This window comes from Giraffa tippelskirchi, chromosome X, assembly GCF_054371585.1.
Source record: "Giraffa tippelskirchi isolate mGirTip1 chromosome X, T2T-mGirTip1v1.2.pri, whole genome shotgun sequence".
NCBI lineage: Eukaryota > Metazoa > Chordata > Mammalia > Artiodactyla > Giraffidae > Giraffa > Giraffa tippelskirchi.
Window position 1 is genome coordinate 125,150,053 of NC_137289.1, and position 17,121 is coordinate 125,167,173.

Below are 17,121 nucleotides of genomic sequence, written 5' to 3' on the forward strand. Positions count from 1 at the left end.
TAGTGAATGTTAATGGGAGTTTTCAAAGGGAAAGCTAAGCACCATGAAGGAAAGTTAAAAAAATAATGTCAACTCATCTAGTGACAGAGTGAATTGGTGAGCCAACAAGTACATTGAGTGAAAACAGAAAAGTGGAAATCATAACATGCTAACATTTAGCTCTACATGTTCTTCTAGAGTAGAAAGAAATGAGTTTTAAAGCATGGGTTGTTATTTTAATGGAGTTAAAAATTCTAGAAGTTGTCAGTAGAACTAATAAAAATCAAAATTAGATTGATTATTTTAAAAAGTGGGATAACCTTTCTATTAATGTAAATGAAACCTGTTGATTTGATTAGATAGTGCTATTTAGTGAACTGTATTAAAAAGTAACAGTCCTTTATAAAAACATTACCATGAGCAAGCAGGAGACCTTGAAATCTTAAATTCCATTTGAAATTAACTTCAGGAAGTAAACAGAAGTAGGATTATTTAGATAAAACTTTTTTGGCTTTAAATTAGTGAATGGTAAGCATAGGGAATAAAGCAGCAATGCATTATTGTGGCATTAGTTTTCTGCTGTTTTTAGGCCAAATATCTTATTAAAGTTAGTCTTCTAGTATATCTTTCAACATTACTACTGTGTTTCATTCCTTCATAATATATATTGTATGATAGAAGTACAATATATTTTTGTGTATTACTGTAAAGAAATACAGTTAAAAACTTAGCTTTGTAGCATAATGATACACTTTAATTCATTGTGATTGTAGATACTTAAGCAACATGGGTTAAGCATGTCATATCATAATGTTTATGTTCACCATCAAATCTCAAAATAATAGTTTAAATTCATTGTCTAGTTAAGCAAAATGCACTTTTTTCCTTTTCTCAAATTAGAAATTTGCACGGAGAATGAAAAATTACCTATAAATTATACAGTCATAACATTACTGTGATCTCTCGGATGAGGAAATAAATCAAGGGAAAAGGCACTAGCTTCTTGGAGTTGGCAAAGGGAAGGCAATGAAAGAAGCATCTAAAAGAGAGTCATAGACAATTTTAGGTGCTCTTCAGCTCTGCCTTACATTGGCTATCTGTGATGGAGGAAAATTCCAAAGCACTTTGTAAAGGACCCAATTCTTACAAGTTTAGATTCCAAGAATGCATTGGAGCTGGATAACTCCTGCCCCAAAGTTGGAAACAAGTGAGTTCATAAAAAAAGCTGTCTTCCCCTTAAAGGAGATACCCAAACTTTGTAATTATCCTCACCTCGATCTCTGAGCTTACAGCCTAGAAATCCCTCAAGTGGCAGACACCATCACTGAAAAATCATTGGCTTGCCCAGAAACAGTGTTGAATAAATGTGCATAGGTCACTGACACTATCTGCTATAGTGAGTTTTTGTATTTTTATTTGGATATACTTTAATACCTAATTGGTAGTGTACTCCCCCAAAGGACTCAACTAGAGATAACTGACTTTGAAATATGGAGTAAATCAAAGGCTATCTAGAAAAAGGCATATGGTGTAAAAGACCAAATTGAATACAAGCATGTTTTCTGTAGAGTCGGTTTTTATAGTGCTGATTTTACCAGCTGGCTGGTGCGTTTGAGGGCTTCTTAACAGTCACACTGCTGGGACTCAAATGTTGATAGAGACTTTGATGGAAAAAATCATTTGAGTAAAAATTTCTGCCATCTGTTGCCCTTCTTTGGGACCCCAGTGTTAAGAATAATTCATACAATTGCTGGCCCTTTATATTTCCCCAGCAGTAATAAAATTTCATAAAATTGTGTTCGGTGGTCGCAAAGCTCCCCTGGTTTCTGTAACTGGAGGATATACACTAACATAAGGGAATCAACATGAAAATTTACTGCAAAGATAATTTGTCTCTAGTCCCTTGCTTTAGGGTTACAGTGATGTGTAAGTATGGGAATATATCTTAAAGTAAGCTTTCCAATGTTATTAGCTGGTAGAGGCATGAGAATTCAGTCTCTTAATACAGTTAAACAGTTGGGCACCTCATTCTTATGTAAATATTGTTTGCCTTTTATTGCTGCTTAGAAGCTCCTCTGTAACTTATTGGCTCCTATGCATCTTTTCAGAAGTAGTAACAGATTTATAGGGAGTTTAGCAAAGAACAGAAAGTCAGAGAGGGGCTCTAAGTTGTTGCCTGTCAAATGTCTTTTGTAAAATAAGTATATTAAAATAATTGGATAATCTCAATGGCTTGTTCTTTAAGTGCTGTTGTACAGCATAGTATGTTTAAGAAGATGAAAAATTGCTACACATTATGGAAAAGGAATAAGAACTGAAACTATAAGTTACTGTAATAGCCATAGCAGTAAAGAGCTGCTTAAAATGCATGAAAATACATCATCCCCAAGGGATCCCCATTCTTAGAGTAAGAAATTATCAGGAGAGTAAGAATCTACAAAAAATACATAAACAAAGTGAAGCATACTAATTACAAACTCCAAATTGGGAGGAAAAAAACCCTGCTCACATCAACATGGAAGCATTGTGAAACAGAAATTGTTTAATGAAAAATAAGATTAATGCTAATATAGGTAATTTTAATGAAGTACAACACTTTGCGAAGAGGATGTTCCAGCCATTCCGATCTCATTGCTGTCTCTCCTTGCATGCCTTCTTACTATTCCTTCTAACGTTAGTTCCTGCCATTAAATTTGTTTTTCTTTTTGCTATAGGTTCTACCCTATCCCAGTCTTGATCCCCTGTGTCCTAATTCCCTCCCTCTCAGGACTTTTGTACACTTCTCTTTACTTGCAGTTGTCTGTGTTCTGATGTTATCTTCTCAGATATGCTTTTTGTAAATTCTCCTGTTTTAAAAAGGCCATACACACACACACACACACACACACACACACACACAGGCTTAATTTCTCTCCGAATTATCCTGCTTCAGTTTCATCATAACACTGTCAATTGCTGAAATTATAATATATGTTTATATGTTTGCATGTGTATTTTCTGTAGTTCCTACCAGAATGTAAATCTTGCAGGGACCTTGTGTTTCATGGTCCCCAGTTTACTCTCAGTACCTAGAACAATCTTTTCGTATATGTAACATATTATATTCACTATAATGAATAATTGGATAAATGAATTATATTTTCATCATATTATTCCCTTAAGCAAACTATCCCCAAACTTGTCCTTTCTGCCATTTTTACCCATCTTCTATGGAAGAAAATCTTCTTTTCATGGAGCCGCCCTCTCTTCTTTGTACAGAATAATTGAAACTCTCATATTTGCTGAAAGTTTAACAATATGATGGCTTTTATTCTCTGATCCTTTGAGTATATCATAAACATCAAAATTCATTCAACAAACATTTAGTGTCAGCCTACTGTGTGCAAGGCAGGCACTTGGCTTGTGAATAGAGATACAAACTTGGCAAAGTGTCCCCTTTCCCTTAGTAAGCTCACAGCCTCATGAGTTCAGCATATGAAGTTCAGTTCAGTCACTTAGTTGTATCTGACTCTGCAACCCCATGCACTGCAGCATGCCAGGCTTCCCTGTCCATCACTAACTCCCGGACCTTACTCAAACTCATGTCTATCAACTGGGTGATGCCATCCAACCATCTTGTCCTCTGTTGTCCCTTTCTCCTCCTGCCTTCAATCTTTCCCAGCATCAGGGTCTTTTCCAAGGAGTCAATTCTTCGCATCAGGTGGCCAAAGTATTGGAGTTTCAGCTTCAGCAACAGCATATGAAGGCCAAGGTAGAAATGCATGACATGTTAACACTGGAGCCAGCATAGCAAAATGAGTGTTTTTCTACAGCAGTTAAGTATTTCTTACCTAGGTAGCGCAAGTGGTAAAGAGTCTGCCAGCCAATGCAGGCGACATAGAGGCATATTTGATCCCTGGGTTGAAATGAACCCCTCGAGAAAGAAATGGCAACCCACTCCAGTATTCTTGCCTGGGAAATCTCATGGACAGAGAGAGGAGCCTGGTGGGCAACGGTCCATGGAGTCACAGAGTCAGACTTGTCACTCCTCCATAACACTGCAGGGATTCCCAAACTCAACTGGGAGAAGATTTTAGGAAACAGAAAAGAGCAATATGGTGAAAGGCATCATAAGGAGAGAGCTCGCTCTGAACAAGTCATACAAAGAGAGTGAGAAAATGTTCTGACATGAGTTGTAAATTTTGAACGATGATAAAATTGACAAATTACAGTACAAGAGGCCTGTTCACAGATGAGTTGGTTCAGGATGAACTGTTCATCAAGCTGAATAGCAAGTATCTAGTCATAAGAATGGTGAATCTTCCTACTGTAGAACCAAATTATAGGTACAAGGCAGAGATCGGGATTGTTTGCAAACGTCATAGTTAACACATTTTTAAATTCTTGCTCTTTTGTGAAGCTAGAGTTGACAGCACTTTACTGGCAGTAAACTTATATTAAGCTATTCTGATCAAAACTAGTAAGGAGGAAAGATTCAGGGACATGGGTGAGTGAAAGATAGCAGAGAAGTCTAATACAAGTGCATATCAGACCACGTGGTGGCATGTTTCCCCTTGAGATTTTATTGGCTCACAATTACTTTCTATTTGTCAATAAATAATTTTAGTTTATAGCTTTAGAGTCCTCAAAGTTTTAGTGTCCTCCTTGTCCTAGATGTAGTCATTCATTTTACTTAATTGGATTCATTTTGAGGAATAATTCAACCTGAAACAAACTAATATTGCCACCATAGTTTCTAGAACTCCATGTGGAACACTGAACTGATCATTATTAGAGTAAATATCTCACCTATGACATCCTTCAGATGTCTGACAATTAAATGAGTTTGATATAATACATAGTACACTAAATATTATTGACACTGTTAATATTAAATTCTCCAGAAGAGGTATCTTATGGGGCCAAATCCTGCTAGCTGCCTGTTTTTGCAAATAGTTTTATTGGAACCCAACCACACTTATTTACTATCTATAACTGCTTTCTGGCTACAAAGGCAAAGATAAGTGGTTACCATGGAGACTGCCTGGCTCACAAAGGCCAAAATATGAACTATGTAGCTTTTTACAGAAAAGGTTTATTAACTCTTGCTTTAGAAGATAGAGTAATAAAAAGTTGCAATAAAAGTACAAGGGTCCTTCTTACCTTCTCTTTAAATATTCTTTGTTGCTTGAGATAACAGTAAAATAGACTTCAACCATGATTATCAAATACACTAAAAGTCATGGTAACAAAATGTAAATCAAAATCAACTTGTTATTTGAGTCAACTTCCAGCTCTATGTATTAGGAGAAGGGGTAAGATTAAAAATAAAAAGAGATTTTAAAGTCACATAAGTAGTGTGTGGTGAACTTAGACATTTTGAAGAGAATATACAAACTATTCTCCTTATTGATAGTACTGCCAGGTCCTCTTGAGTACCTGAGCAGTCTTCATGGGACAATAAATCAAGTGTTTTGTCCAAGAGAGTTCTTGAGGTTGTTCTGCCAGAGCATTTCTCCCGTCATCTCTATGGTCCTAAGCATAGGACCCAAGCTTGGCCAATCATATTCTTTCTTGAGACTTTTAAACTTGAGATAAGAGATAAATTTGGACTTCGTCCATTCTAAAGAGAATACCTGGTCAACACCAACAAGTGACCCTTGCTGTGGGGACCCTCTAGAATCCTGATTGCCCCAAGTTTGATTCTTTGATTTTCCCTTCCATCCTGTGAACTCCATTTCCTGATTGTGGATTTCCTTACTGGCAGAGACAGTTTCTATTGCTTATAAGTAAAGAACACTAATGGGGACCTAGTGTCATCAGAGAAACTCTTCTTCTAGCCTGGTTCCTTTTGTAAATAAGTTTGAGTCCCCTTGGAGAGCCTGCACAGCATAACCATTTGCATGTAATGAACAGTTTGCAATACTTTGAGATTGATGTGCAATTTCTATTTGACAAGAGAAAAACAATTAGGATCAACTGTGGTCATATATTCCAGAATACCAATGTTGTTTTCACACTTTAAGTGTTGTTGGATCATTATATGAGATTCATAATTTCATCCTGTTGCACCCACTTTTGCATTACCATTCAGTCCTAATTTATTATACACTATTAAAAGTTTTTAGGTAATTTGTTCTTATTGCTACTCAGACATTAAAATGTCTGCAGGCTGTGAAAAGGAATAAATTTAATGTTCCAGCATAGTTCTCCAAATCCTGGCATTACAACTAATAGTACAGGCTTATATTGTATTGTAAATCCTAGTTAACATGGATTTATTTTGAAAATCCCTTTTACTGCTATTTTTAAATAATACATTTTCAAACATTTTATCCTTGAATTTCTATTTGTTTTTAAATAATATATGATACTTGTATGTGCTTACAAGAGGGCAATATATGTATTTTTAAATATTAACAATGGATTGCTGAAACAACCTTCACTTTAAAACAACACAATTGTTTAAAAAATAATAAGCTACACAGCATGGCTTAACAGAGGCTTGTAAACCTTTGTTTAAGATCCGTATTCTGTAATAAGCCAGCACTACCAATCCGTAGTTTATAGGAATTTGCAATTTTTATCTTAAAATCAGGACTATCCCTAAAAGAGTATTCAGGGCAATTCAACCAGTACATAACCACCCAAGATACTGTCATCTAAGAAGACAGAACTCTTTAAATCCTTCATAGTCTCCTTGGGATATCATGAAGAACAGAAATTTTGAAATAGAATTGTAATGATGTTCAAATAAGACGAGTCCATGACACCAACCACTCCCATGCACAAGGCTGGGAGTCTAATCAATTAGTTGTCCTACCTGAGGGATGGATCTGTCCATGAAATTACCCTTATTTTGTAGAAACTGTGTAGCACCACTATGTTTGAACATTTACTCTAGCAATTCCTTCTATTTCAATTAACCTTTAAAATCAATACATGTATTCCGCAAACTTTTACTTTGGAGCTACTTTCTGTGAGACCCTGTGCTAGGTGCTTAGGACATAAAAATTAACAAAGTTCCAGTCTACTCACAGAGAAGTCAAGCTTCACTAAAGTTGATGGACATTTAAACAATTGAAACATCAATCATACATTCAGTAGAGGGATATTTAAGCAACTAAAATAACAGCGAAGAGGTGTAATAGAGTTATGTACAATAACAGGTGTTGGGGAAAACACAAGAAAAGGATTAACTAAATGACTAGAATATTTGGAAGTGCTTCACAGGAAAGAAGATGAGGGAAGCCTCAGTTCAGTTCAGTTCAGTCGCTCAGTTGTGTCCGACTCTTCGCTACCCCATGGACCACAGCACGCCAGGCCTCCCTGTCCATCACCAACTCTCGAAGTCTACTCAGACTCATCTCCATTGAGTCGGTGATGACATCAAACCATCTCATCCTCTGTTGTCCCCTTCTCCTGCCTTCAATCTTTTCCAGCAGCAGGGTCTTTTCAAATGAGTCAGCCCTTCGCATCAGGTGGCCAAAATACTGGAGTTTCAGCTTCAACATCAGTCCTTCCAATGAACATTCAGGACTGATCTCCTTTAGGATGGACTGGTTGAATCTCCTTGCAGTCCAAGGGACTCTCAGGAGTCTTCTCCAACACCACTGTTCAAAAGCATCAATTCTTCAGTGCTCAGCTTTCTTTATAGTCCAACTCTCACCTCCATACATGACCACTGGAAAAACCATAGCCTTGACTAGATGGACCTTTATTGGCAAAGTAATGTGTCTGCTTTTTAATATGCTATTTAGGTTGGTCATAACTTTCCTTCCAAGGAGTAAGTGTAAGTAAGTAAGGGGGGAAACTTACATCCAGAAAAACGGAAAAACATTTTTAAAGTGAAGGTGTTATGAGAAATTGTGGTTTAATTAGGACACAATAAGGAGCTCTGGGACAGATTAAAGATGCATGGAAAGAAATGGGAAAGGTTAGGACTCATTTCCTTTTCTGCTGGTTACATTTTTGGTTTATTTTTCCTAGGTTTTTTTTTTTTTTTTTAATCTAGTAGGCTAGTGTTTCCCAAATTGTGAGTCATGATATCAATTTTTATATCACCACCAGTGTTTGTGTTTAGTGAAGCAAAATAGGAAATTTCAGGGTTCATCACACAGAGGAAAGTATTATTTCACTGATTTTTTTGTTATAATCATGTATGTGTGTTTGTGTGTGTGTTGGGTCATTTCTGATTGTCAAAAGGTAAAAATATGAAGAGTATAAGGGAAAAATACTAGTTTTTAAAAAATTAAGAAGCCAGTTTAGAAATGGTTAAGTAGGGAAGATGGTATAAAACCACGTTTACAAAAACAGGTCCAGAAAGATGTAACACAACACTTGTTTAATTAATATTTATAGTAATATTTATTTATTTAATTGCAGTAGTGTTTAAAGTTGCTTTTAGTTCCTTTATATTTAAAGATTATAAGAAATATTACTTGATGTGATTCTCAAAAAAAAAACAGGAAGTAGTAACATTATACTTACAACTTTTTATGACTTAGAACAATTAAATAGTTTATTCCAAATCACAAGCAAATAACTGAAGGCCTTGGAATCTGAATATTATGTGGCTTACTCACCATCAGTCAGAAGTTTGAAATGTTAAGAACAAATTAAATCACAGCTATGTCTAATAAGTATTGTGGAAACTAATAAAGAGAATAATATCCACCACTCACTATAGGGTCAAGCCCTCCTAAGAAGCCTTAAGGATATTAAGTAATAAAAATGAAGCTTCTTTCATCCATAAAAATGGTATTTAGTGATCAGTATAACCCTAATTAAACCCATCTTATGTCATTATCAATATGGGTGACACATAACTTCTTTATTGCTGTGGGTTATCATTTGACCCATAGTTCATCAAAATCAGAGTATTAAAAGTTATTTTTATTATTAGAGATGATGTTAGACTTGTTAATGATGACAATAACATTAGTCATAACATAATAAGGCACTTTCCAATTTATGAAGCCCTTTCAATTACATTGTCATATTAATCTCCTATTGAGATATAGATTTGGAAGATCCTTTATGAGCTACCAGGTAGCTCAGCTGGTAAAGAATCTGCCTCCAATACAGGAGACCCAGCTTTGATTCCTGGGTTGGGAAGATCCCCTGGAGAAGGAAAAGGCTACCCATTCCAGTATTCTGGCCTGGAGAATTCCATGGACCGTATAGTCCATGGGGTCACAAAGAATCAGACACGACTGAGTGACTTTCACTTTCACTTTTCTTTATGACTATAAGATGTCGATTATTGAGGCAACAGTAGATGCAAGGGCACCCATGATTTGAAATAAAAGCAGGATTTTGATAGGTGGCCAAAATTTGGTAAGCAGCTAAGACAGGTCTGTGTGTAGTGACAGCTGGTGTTCTCTAAGAAAAACCTTGTCCAAGGGACTTTCAAGAGTCTTCTCCAATATCACAATTGGAAAGCATCAATTCTTTGGCACTCAGCCTTCTTTCTGATCCAAGTCTCACATCCATACATTCCTACAGGAAAAACCATAGCTTTGACTAGACGAACCTTTGTCAGCAAAATGATGTCTTATTTTTTTTTTTTAATGCACTGTCTATGTTTGTCACGGCTTTTCTTCCAAAGAGCAAGCAGCATTTAATTTTGTGACGGCAGTCACCATCTGCAGTGATTTTGGACCCCAAGAAAAGAAAATCTGTCACTATTTCCATTGCTTACCCATCTATTCGCCATGAAGTGATGGGACTGGATGCCATGATCTTTGTTTTGTGACTGTTGAATTTTAAGCTAGCCTTTTCACTCTCCTCTTTTACCCTCAAGAGGCTCTTTAGTTCCTCTTTGCTTTCTGTTAGGAGAATGGAAATGACTTTAAGTGTCAATAGCTTAGGTAACTCAGGTTCCCAGGTGGACAGTGTTTGCTCAGACTGGACAGACAAATTTGGAAAGCTTTTTGAAGGACACTGTAAGATCCATGCCCAAGTCTGTGTTTTAGCCTATAAATAACAGTTACTGAATGTATTTTAGTAGAAGAGAGTCTGGACAAAAGTGGAAGTTTTGAAGATAAGCTTTGTTCAAGACATTATGGTTTCTTGTGTACTTCTAGATTTTTACACTATAATTTTGGTGAGAACTTTGTAAGGCAAGCTGTAGCTTCAGTTCAGTCACTCAGTTGTGTCCAACTCTTTGCAACCCCATGGACTGCAGCATGCCAAGCTTCTCTGTCCATCACAAACTCCTGCAGCTAGCTCAAACTCATGTCCATGGAGTCGGTGATGCCATCCAACCATCTTATCCTCTGTCGTCCTCTTCTCCTCCTGCCTTCAATCTTTCCCAGCATCAGAGTCTTTTCCAATGAGTCAGACCTTCGCATCAGGTAGCCAAAGTATTGGAGTTCAGCTTCAGCATTAGTCCTTCCAATGAATATTCAGGACTGATTTCCTTTAGTATGGAATGGTTGGATCTCCTTGCTGTCCGAGGGACTCTCAAGAGTCTTCTCCAACAGCACAGTTCAAAAACATCAATTCTTCAGCAACCAGCTTTCTTTATTGTCCAAATCTCATATGCATACATGGCTACTGGAAAAATCATAGCTTTGACTAGACGGGCCTTTGTCAGCAAAGTAATGCCTCTGCTTTTTAATATGCTGTCTAGATTGGTCATAGCTTTTCTTCCAAGGAACAAGCATTTTTAATTTCATGGCTGCAATCACCATCTGCAGTGATTTTAGAGCCCAGGAAAATAAAGTCTGTAACTGTTTCCATTGTTTCCCCATCTATCTGCCATGAAGTGATTGGACCAGATGTCATGATCTTAGTTTTCTGAATGTTGAGTTTTAAGCCAACATTTTCACTCTCCTCTTTCCCTTTCATCAAAAGGCTATTCAGTCCCTCTTCACTTTCTGCTTTAAGGATGGTGTCATCTGCATATCTGAGGTTATTGATATTTCTCCTGGCAATCTTGATTCCAGCTTGTGCTTCATCCAGCCCAGCATTTCACATGATGTAATCTGCATAAAAGTTAAATAAGCAGGATGACAATATCCAGCCTTGATATACTCCTTTCCCAATTTGGAACCAGTCCGTTGTTCCATGTCCAGTTCTAACTGTTGCTTCTTCACCTGCATATAGATTTCACTTTGAAGTAGCTTAGCATACTTGAAAAAGTACATCCTCAACTTGTTATTAGAGGAACATACATGACAGATTTTGTGGTCCTGTTATGCTTATTTTCTTTCTAGACATTCCACATGTAAACACATTTTAAATGGTTAATTTCTACTTAAGTTTCCATTTGAAGGTGCTGTGTATGTGTTTTCTGCTTGAAAATAAAGCGGCACATGTGATTAAGATGGACTCACTGTGGTCATAAGGGAATCAAGAATCTCACATTAAAATATCAAATTACTTTTTAAAAAATAGGGAGGAAATTGGTTATTTTGTGTATCATTGTCAGCTTTCCTCAAATCAGATTTTAAGCCCTTGCTTCCAAAAGGGGAAATACTGCAGAATGGGTATCAGTGTGGGCTCTTAGCCAGTTAGATTCCACCAAGCAACTCTCTCAATATATAACTAAACAAATATTTGTAGAGGACCTACTATGCGCTAAATACTATTCTGAGAAACAGGGATCTGGTTGTGAAACAAACAAGTATACACTCTCATAGAGTTCTCAAAGGAGAAATAAAGGAAGGTCTGTGTAGTAATATTTCCATCTTTAATTTCTTCTTTCAAAATAAATATTCCTCTTTGAGAAATATGGTCCCTCATTAACTTTAACTGTCAACACTGCAATAATCATTTAGCACTTCTCAGTGATTTCTACCTTTTGGCTGATGGAAACTTGGAAGCCCAAACCTCTCACTGCACAGAACTGTTGATGAATAAGAGAAGGGAATGACATTCCCTGTATCTTGTTGGCTATCACCTGACAATCAGAAAGAGCCATAGGCAGATTGCCAAGGGGCTAAGAGATAGGGTCACCCATGAAGAAGACAGAAAGAGAGAAGGGAAGAATGAAGGGTGTGAAAGATGAAGGGTCATCCCCTAAGTTAAAAAATTAGAGCTGTAACAGGAGTTGGAAGTTACCATTAGCATCTTCCCTACACAATCTTTAGCTTTGCTTGCATGATCACCACTTCATTCATTTTTTACATTTATTTCTCAAATAACTAAATGAAATAAGAATTATTCTTTTTATTTAAATCTAAATTGTAGAAAGTTAAGGAATGTTCTAGGAAGTAATCTAGCCATCACTTCCTGGGTCAGGGTGTTCTATAGTTCGCACAGAAATAGTTTCATTCACTAAAAGCAAACCCCAATCCTCCAATTCAAAATAAATTTTAAGAAAGGAAACCCCGAACTGAGGCAGTGATATAGTCATTAATGGTCCATCTGTACAGTAATGGAATAAGTATTTTACCATGAGCAATATTTTTCCAAATTCCTATGCTCTGCCTCACTTTGAAGTGTTATATTTATGTGACTGCTAAAGTTGTTGAGTATCTTGTAAGTTCTAACACCATCACATCAATACTGAGCTAATCCAAGCTTTGTTAGTGAGAAAAGTATATTCAAAGTATATTCATTAAATGAGTTCTTGGGTCTCCTCCAAATAGAGACGTGTTTTCCAAAGTTTCCTGATCATAAGAATCACAGTATTAGGCCTCTCTCTGGTGCTGCCATGTCCAATTCAATAGCCACTAATCATATGAAATACTGAAATGCAGCTAGTCCTGAGATGAATTATGAGTGTAAAACACATGCTGAGTTTTGAAGACTTAAAAGTAACATAAGAGGAAGTAAACTATCTCATTGCAGGTGAAAATGATACTATTTTGTCATATTGTGAAAGTGAAATCACTCAGTTGTGTCCAACTCTTTGCGATCCCATGGACTGTAGCCTACCAGGCTCCTCAATCTGAGGAATTTTCCAGGCAGGAGTACTGGAGTGGGTTGCCATTTCCTTCTCCATGGGATCTTCCCAACCCAGGGATCGAACCCAGGTCTCCTGCATTGCAGGCAAATGCAATTATTATTATTATTGTCATATTAAAGTAAACCAAATGCATTATTAAAAGTAATTTTTTTTTGATGTGGCTCTTTGAAAATTTGACATTTCATATGTGGTTTGCCTTATGTTAGGGCTTCCCTGATGGCTCAGATGGTAAAAAATCCACCTGCAATGCCAGAGACCTGTGTTCGATCCCTTGGTTGGAAAGATCCCCTGGAGGAGGGCATGGCAACTCACTCCAGTATTCTTGCCTGGAGAATCCCATGGACAGAGGAGCCTGGCAGGCTACAGTCCATGGGATCACAAAGAGTCGGACACGAGTGAGTGACACAGCACAGTCAATGCAGAGTCTGATTTACTTAGTTTAGAATGAAGTCCTATTTATTAACGCCAAGTGTTCCCCTCCCCCCTCCCCCCCAAGTAATAATCAGGAAACTTTGGGACATTTTGAAGGGGAATAAATAATTGATGCTCATTATGCAGACTGATGGGGAAAGAAAGCTGATGAAGTAGGGATGAGACAAAGAAATGATTAGGGACTGTCCTCCTTTCCCAGCATCATCTACTTCCCAGCCTTTTGCTTTCCTTTCTTTCACCCCAAGTTTCACACTGCAGGATTCACTGTCAGTATTCTGACATACGAACAAACTTGGAAGTGTAAACAGTCTTAAGTCTCCTCCGGGATATTATACTTAAAAAGAAAGGAGAAGCAGTTCAAGATCAAGGGTTACTGTATAATTTGTGAACTAGATGGAAGGGATGTTTTTGAGATAGGAACTGCAGATACCTCTGATATGCCACTGCTGGGCACCCTCCCTCTTACTGAAAGTTCACACAGGAATAAAATTTTGGGAAGCAGCATTATTTAGTAGCTTCCAACTGAGCCCTCGGCCTGCACAGTCCTCACTTCTGCTGGTGGCTCAACACCTCAGAGGGTTCAGTGAAAACAGACTCATTCCAAAGGGGAAAATAAGCAGGGTTGGCCACAGGAAGTGTTTGCGCTGTCAGAGCTTTAGTGAATGTGGAGTGTCTCTTACAAGAGAAGCTGAAATTTCTGGTCCAACTCCTAGCTGAACTGCTAATTATTATCTGTCTTCACAGTGCCTGAGGAGAAAGGTTATCAAAGGGAATCAATGTCCAAATTATAGTATGTATCTTGGCCATGGAAGTTATTGAATTTTAGCCAGTATTTGTTATTCTTTCATTTATAGTATGAGAAAGGAGTGTAATGAACCTAACTCTCACTGTCCTGGTGTACCTCTCTCATCAAATTCACAATAAGCGCATGTCAATACTCATGCCCTTTTCATATTTCTGAACTTCCTTTCTTTTTTTTTTTTTTTTTTGCATCACTTTATTTCTGATGGGTAAGAAAACAAAAATCCACTATCAGTTGCAAAGTTGTTTCATCTTCAGTTTAAACAGATTCCTTTGTATGGTATTCAAAATCTTGCATGTATATGGCATCATGAAGCTAAATAGATTTTCATCCACTATGTATTTTTTAAATAGACATTTATATTTTCAGATTATTAATATGTTGTAGGTCAGTTGAGGGCATTTTCAATAGTAAAGTATGAAGGAAATCCATAGTCCTCCACCTAGTGTCAAAGTGAAATTTTGTTAAGAAAAATAATTTTCATGTAAGTCACGATGAGTACATGTTGGATTTTATTTAACACATTAATGAGGGAGCCAGTAGCAAGACAAATCAGCTACAAAAGAAGATACAGCAAGTAAATGCTTCTATATCAGTGATTAAGAAAAATTCTGGAATTAGATTGGTAAGTTTGATTCAAAACAAGTTAATATCCTACAGCATCTAAGGTTATATTCTCTACTGGATAAAAAAGTCATTTACATCATATCAGTTTTCTACAAGTTAGAGTTTAACCTTACTGAGTAGTAGGACTTCCCTGGTGGCTCAGAAGGTAAAGCGTCTGCCCGCAGTGTGGGAGACCTAGGTTTGATCCCTGGGTTGGGAAGATCCCCTTGAGAAGGAAATGGCAACCCACTCCAGTACTCTTGCCTGGAAAATTCCATGGACAGAGGAGCCTGGCAGGCTACAGTCCATGGGGTCGCAAAGAGTCAGACACGACTGAGTGACTTCACTTTCACTTGACTGAGTAGTAAAATGTCTGGACTCAGTAAGGCAAACAGATTTGCATTTCTCTGAAAATGTAGAAGCCCTTTTTAGGGCGTGGGGGACATTTAGATAACACCCTACTGTGTTACTTGAGCATATACAACCATCCCATGGCTTAATTTTCAAGTTTTGTATAATTTTTTCTTAAACTAAAAATAGCTACTGTTAATTTTTTAAATGTTTCTTCACCAAGTCTTTCTTTCCTATGGATTTTCAGTTGAAATGTGCTGTATATTTATCACCCATTTGCAATTCTACTGGTAAAGCTTAAAGATCATCAATTAATATATCCCAAATGTTCACAACTCCTTAAGTGTTAAAGAAAACATATCAGCAACACAGTCTCACACTTTCAGGACATGGTATTATGAAAAATCTTGACACTTTAAATACTGCCTTTTTAGTGTAAAAACTGTGATAATTGGGTACTTCAGTAACCACATAAAAAGATTATCATGATTCCAGTCACCAAAAAAAGCATATCTGTCAATAGGAACAGATGTGTCTACCCCTTTAAAAGGTAAATCATGTTGATTCTACTTTTTTTTTTTTTTTTTAACTACCATGATGATAAATGGAAAGCAGTTGATTTGGTGCCTCTGAAATTTATGTCTGTATAATTTTTATCACTCCATATCATTACAGAATTCTTTGGGGAAAGGTACCTTTGGGTAGAAGAGAAAAATATTACATGGTTCAGCTAAGTAAATTGCAGGAATAAGGCTGAGGATTTAAATATACAAATTACGCAGGTGTCTAATCCAGGAAGCAATATGAGAGCATGAATTTAAAAGTAATACTTGTTACTTAAAACTGGCTTATTATGATCCACATGAAAAAATATAAGGAAAAAGTTTACTAGTAAATAGGATTTTAAGTATACATCAGAAAAAATATACAGGATTAGAAACATATGGATATATGTTCCATATATTTGGATTCAAAAGTCAGAATTCATAAATCAGTTGTGTAAAATAGGGGTTACCTGGTTAACATACAAATGCCAGGAAGTTTCTTTAGCGATAGTTGAAATTAAAGTTCTACTTAGGAAGAATCTCCATAAATTTATGACGTTGTGCAGCTGCAAGGAACTTGAGTCATCTTACCATCAGTGTAGTTCCTCCAAAATTTATGGAGCCTCTGCTTGTGTGCCAGGTCAGTGTTAAGGAATCATCAATAGATAGGGGTTCTTTACTGTGTATGCTCTGTATCCCTTTAGCAGTGTGGTGAAGCCTATGAGCTCCTTAGAATAATAACTGAATGCAGAATGTAAGTATATAGGATTACAAAGGGCACCAATTAAATATCAATGGAAAATAAGTTTTATAATTATAATTTTACTATATATGAGTTATATTATGTTGTGTTACTCTGTAAGCTTCTTTTTTAATACATTAAACAATAAGATCCAGTAAAAGGTATAATAAGCACTGCACTTTCTTTTTTTGTTGTGATAAGACATAAGTTGAGATTTACCCTCTTTGAATTTTTTTTTTTTAATGCACAATAAGGCATTGTTAACCATAGGTACAGTGGTTGTACAGCAGATCTCTAGAACTCATTCCTCCTGCCTGACTGAAGCTTTATATCCTTTGAATAGTGACTCTTCATTTCTCCTTCACCCCAACTCCTGGAAACCACCAATCCATTCTCTGCTTCTATGAGTTTGGCTATTGCTGATACTTCATATAAGTAGAATCATTAAGTATTTGTCTTTGTTTAACCGGCTTGTTTCTCCTTACACAATAGCCCCCACATTCATCCATGTTGCCGCAAATGGCGGGGATTTTTCTTTTCCAAGGCTAAATAATATCCCATTAATACAATATTTTCTTTATCTGCTCATCCATTGATTGACACGTAGGTTGCTTCCATAGCTTGACTATTGGGTATAGTGCTGCAGTGAACATGGGGGTGCAGAGAGAGCTCTTTGACATCCTATTTTCATTCCTTTTGAATGTGTATCTAGAAGCAGGATTGTTAGGTCGTATGGTGGTTCTGTTTTAAATTCTTTGAGTAAAGG

The 17,121-nt window shown here is 36.7% G+C and overlaps 1 protein-coding gene across 3 annotated transcripts in view; it reads left to right on the forward strand.

Moving 5' to 3' along the window:
• Positions 1 to 17,121, forward strand: part of DMD (dystrophin) — a 2,147,259-nt gene that overhangs the window by 1,013,540 nt on the left and 1,116,598 nt on the right. The window lies entirely within an intron of this gene.